The sequence below is a fragment of the Panicum virgatum genome, chromosome 9N (genome assembly GCF_016808335.1).
Source record: "Panicum virgatum strain AP13 chromosome 9N, P.virgatum_v5, whole genome shotgun sequence".
Taxonomy (NCBI): Eukaryota; Viridiplantae; Streptophyta; class Magnoliopsida; order Poales; family Poaceae; genus Panicum; species Panicum virgatum.
Window position 1 is genome coordinate 13,069,134 of NC_053153.1, and position 5,381 is coordinate 13,074,514.

Genomic DNA, 5,381 nt, shown 5'->3' on the forward strand with positions numbered 1-5,381 from the left:
ATTTATGAATTGAGTTTAGGAACGCCGTAGGGGGACGTTGATTCTAAGGTTGTGACCAAGTTCTAGTGCTCAAGGAACCTAAACAAAACCTATGAGAGATCTTTGTCACACAAAATACAAAAGAGAAGCAGCAGTGAGTGAACTTGTGAGGAGGACCCGATTAGTCTGGAATTCAGCCCGAATAGTCCGGGTGTCCGGAGTATCCGGACAGTTCGCCCGGAGTATCCGGGTACCTTTTATCCAACGGCTATTTTTCAGAGTGTGGGGTATAAATACCCTTCTTACCCCCTCACTCTCTCTCTCACTCTCTCTCTCTTGCTCATTTCGAACCAGAACAAAACCTAACCCTAGAACAAGCTCTCTCACTCCCTCCCTTTGATTTTCAATTCTTTTCTTGAGGGATTCAAGTGAGAGACTTGCAAGAGAAGAGATTCGAGCTAGTGAGCATCCATTCCAACCCTTGGGCACTAGTTCTTCGTCGAGCCCGCGGATTCAAGTCTATTACTCTTGTAGCTTTGAGCTCCTAGACGGCTAGGCGTGCTCATGAGTTCTCAAGCTGCATTGTGAGCTCCACGGGAAGTTTGTAAACTTCATTCTTCTCCGAGGAATTCATAGTAAGTGACCTTGGGCTTGAGCGTTGGTCTTGCCCTTAAGTGAGGAGCGTAGGGGTTCTTGAGCACCGTCTCTTGAACTCTTCCTCAATGGAGACGTAGCACCTTCGGGTGTGAACTTCGGGAAACAATTTAAGTGTCTCTTGTTATTTCTTTACTTGTTTACTTGATATTTGCTTGCAAGTCAATTTTGTTAGGGTTTAAGGTCGATCTACTCGTTTATAAGGTTCTTGTCTAGCTTGCCTGGTAGAACTATCTTAGAAGCACCTACTGGTAACCTCTATTTCACTTGATTCAAGTTACACACTTCATTTATCTGTTTTTGTGCACGATTGCACTGTGACCCGGATAGTCCGGATTTCACACCCGGATAGTCCGGACAGTCCGGAGTATTTGGACCCCAACCCCGGACAGTCCGGGTCACCTATTGCTGATCAGATTTAGCCTATTCACCCCCCTCTAGGCATCTTCAGATCCTCTGAATTGGTATCAGAGCTTGGATCTCCGTTTTGAGCTTGACCGCTTGGAGATTAAGAGAAGATGTCGGGCGATCACTCTCCCGAGCGTCCCGTCATTCTGACGGGTGACGATGACAAGGACAAGAACAAGCAAGATGATGGCAAAATTGAGAATGAAAAACAAGATGAGTCAAGTGGCTCGAAAGGGAACAAAAAGGAAAACAAGAAGGATGATGACACCTTGGAATCAAGTGATGACGAGATGTCATATAAAGAATGGAAGGCATGGAAGAAGGAGCAAAAATTGAAAAGCAAAAAGAAGAAGAAAGCTAGCTCCAAGATTGTGATTGACTCAAGTGATGACTCGGATTACGACCACAAGCGAAGATCATTTCGCCATTCTAGTAAGAGTGAGTCATCAAAAGACAAGAGGAAGGTTGAGTATCACTGTGTGTCTCATGATTATACATTTCAACTTCCTAGTGATCATGGTGCATCCATTCATATGGGAAAGCCTCTGTTCTTTGATGGAACCGGATACAATCAATGGAAAACCAAGATGTTCGGATATTTGAATGCAATTCACAAGGATTTATGGAAAGTTGTGGAAGTTGGATGTGAAATTCCGGATGAAGATGAGACTCCAACACCATTGCAACAATATGTGCTAAAAAAAACTTTCAAGCCTTGAACATTCTTCATACCTCCGTAAGTCCGGAAGAGTTTGACAAGATAGAGGATCACCAACCGCCAAGGATACTTGGGACACTCTCCAAGTCAACCATTAAGGGTCAAGGAAAGTTCGTGAATCAAGAATAAATACTTTGGAAGATGAACTAAGTCTTTTCTCTATGAAGAAGGATGAGAGTGTCAAGGAAATGTACAACCGAATGAAGAAGATCACCAATCAAATAAAGTCACTTGGTGGTGACAAATGGGGTGATCGTGAGATTGTGGACAAGCTTTTGACCGTGTACATGGCTAGGGATGTCACTTTACCTAGCTTGATAAGAGCCGAACGTGGATTCAAGCACTTCACCACCGAGAATGTTCTTGGAAGAATTGAAGCTCATCATGATCAATTAAGGAGAGTCAAGATAAATCAAGATTTGGCCGAGCTTCAAGAACAAGCAGCAAAGAACAATGGCATAGCATTGCAAGCAAGTTGTAAGGGCAAAGAAAAAGCCAATCAATCATCCAAGAATGAAGAATCTAGCCATGAAGAAGATGATGAGCTTGATGATGGGCAAATGACATTGTTTATCAAGAACTTTAGAAGAGTCTTTAGAAAAAGAAACTTCCGGAATTATGGCAAGAACAAGGGCAAGTATGAACCAAGAAGAAGATCCAACAAGCCTTGTTTTGGGTGCAAGAAACTTGGACATTTCATTGCGGATTGTCCGGAAGAGAAGAAAAAGAACAAGGATGACAAGGAAGGCTCTTCCAAGAAAGAAAGACCAAGATACAAGAAACAAGCCGGTGAAGCTCACCTTGGTCAAGAATGGAATTCTCAAAAAGAAAGTGAATCCGAAAATGAAGATGTTGCTACCATGGCATTCAAGGCCTCTCCTCATCATTCCACTACCCTATTTGAAGATCTCACCGATGATGAGAATGAAAATCAAGTCATATGTCTTATGACAAAGAATGTGAAGGTAAACACTCCAAACTCATCCGATGATGAACTAGATGAGGAAGATGAAGTTGCTAGTCTAATTAGTCAATATGGTAAAAGGGGTGCAACTAAAATAATGAAACTAATGATGAAAGTGGATGAGTTAGAAGAAACTCTTGAATCTCAAGAAGAATTGGTTAGGCTAGAAAGAGAAACCTCTAAGACTCTTGATAAGAACCTTGCCATTGAAAGGAAGGAAAACAAGAGGATTAAGGAATCTCTCAAAACCAATTATAACAATCTTCTTGAGGTGAGAGAGTTGCTCACTAGTGAAAAAGAAAAAGTGAATGACTTAACCAAGAAATACTCCTTGGTAGAGGACACTAATGCTAACTTGAGAAGTGAAAATATAAAACTTCAAGAAAGCTTCACAAGCTTACAAGCCATTCACAAGGCACTTGAGGTTGAGCACAACACTACTCTTGAGAGCTACTCAAAAGTTAGTGAGAAATCTAGTTCATCCACTCCATCAACAAGTAATGGTTGTGCACGTTGTTATAATGTTGATATTCAAACTTGTGCTACTAACCATGTTGAGATGAATGCCATGAGGAAGGAAATTAGTAGGCTCACCCAATTGTTGCAAGATCCAAATGAGCAATCATCCAAAACAAATCCCGATTTAAGGGTAGGTGAGTTCGAGAAGCATGCCAAGGGATTTGGCTCAAAGTACATGAGCAAGTTTGGATTTGAGAAAGGTAAAGGCCTTGGTAAGAATGAGCAAGGAATTCCACAATCTATTCCATATGTCAAGAACAACAAGACCGCCGCCTTGGGAGCAAATGGAGGTCTTGTGAACATGACTACTCCCATCCGCAAGGGAGAAAAGAAGAATCAAGCATCAAGTCATATTAAGTTCATCAAGAGAGGAACAACATGTGATGAGGGTGCTAAGATTATTGCATCCTCATCAAAGCAAGACAAGTTCAAGAATTCAAGCAAGTCATAAACACAAGAACCGGCATCACATGTATCCTTTTATGCGGACTTTGTGTTGACTAGAAACCACCATGGTAAAGTGGTTGCTAGGTTTGTTGGTCACCACAATTTTAACACTAAAGTAAAGAGTTGTGTGTGGGTGCCCAAGGTGCTTGTGAATGACGTTCAAGGACCCAAGTATTGTTGGGTACCTAATGAAAAGAGTAACTTTATTTTGTAGGGATACTCCTCCGGTGGATCAACTTGGGTGATCGATAGTGGATGTACAAATCATATGACCGGAGAAAGGAGTATGTTTGATTCTTTGACAAAGTCAAGTGGTGATCACTACATCACGTTTGCCGGTAATGAAAGAGAAAAAGTGCTTGGAACCAGTAACATTACCTTAAACTCACAATTTAATCTCTTAAAGGTTTTTTAGTTGATACACTTGGGTACAATTTGTTGTCCATTTCACAACTTTGTGACTCGGGCTTCAATTGTCTTTTTACTAATGAGGGTGTGTCCGTCATTAGAAGAAACGATGACTCCGTTGCTTTCAAGGGTGTGCTCAAGGGAAAGCTATATCTTGTGGACTTTTCACAAAAGAAAGCCCAACTTGACATATGTTTGGTGGCAAAGTCTAGCTTGGATTGGCTATGGCATCGCCGACTAGCTCACGTTGGGATGAGAAATCTCAACAAGCTTCTAAAGGGGGATCACATCCTAGGACTAACAAATGTTTCCTTTGAGAATGATCGTGTATGTAGTGCTTGCCAAGTGGGAAAACAAGTTGGTGTTCCTCATCCATCAAAGAGCATCATCACCACCCTCAAACCATTTGAACTCCTCCATATGGATCTCTTTGGGCCGATGGCTTATATAAGCATTGGTGGTAACAAATATGGTTTTGTCATTGTTGATGATTATTCTTGTTTCACTTGGGTATTCTTTTTGCATGACAAAAGTGTAGTACAAGAGACTTTCAAGAAATTTGCAAAAAGAGCCTAAAATGAGTTTGAAACCAAGATCAAGAGAGTAAGAAGCGACAATGGCACCGAGTTCAAGAACACCAACATAGAAGAATATCTTGATGAGGAAGAAATTGGTCATGAATTCGTGTGAAGCGTCCCCTCATAAGGGAAGACTTAAAAGTGATACAATATCAGTCCCAGGAGTCTGATAACACTTTTATTACATCAGATGGTACATCACTGTACAACTCTACGCGGAAGTGGGCAGTGAAGCGCCACTATCGCGAGGATAACAACTAACACCCACACAACGATATTAACTATGAAAAGGGGGTCATCAGAGTCTTGCGCCATACGGAACTTCCTGCGGGTGACCCTATCCACAGGCAAGGTTGGGTACAAAGTATGGATCTTCCTCTATAAAAATTAAGAATGTGGTGAGAACAAACGTACTCAGCAAGTCCAACCACACCCACGGAGGGGGTACAAATAGAATATAATGCATAGGGTAAATTAAGGATAAGGCTAGGGTTTTATTTGCGGAAAGCTAATTTTTATGCAGGGGTTCATTTGAAAGAAAGGATTTTCAAAGCAAGTTTTCTTGTACCAAGTAACACATAGTGTTGATCCACACATGATCCAAGTTTTAAGTTGCTACCAGACTCCTCATCCGCCGTAGTACACAGCACAACTGCCGGACACCTTTCCAAAACAACTCACGCCAACCCATCCATTCCCAGAAGAA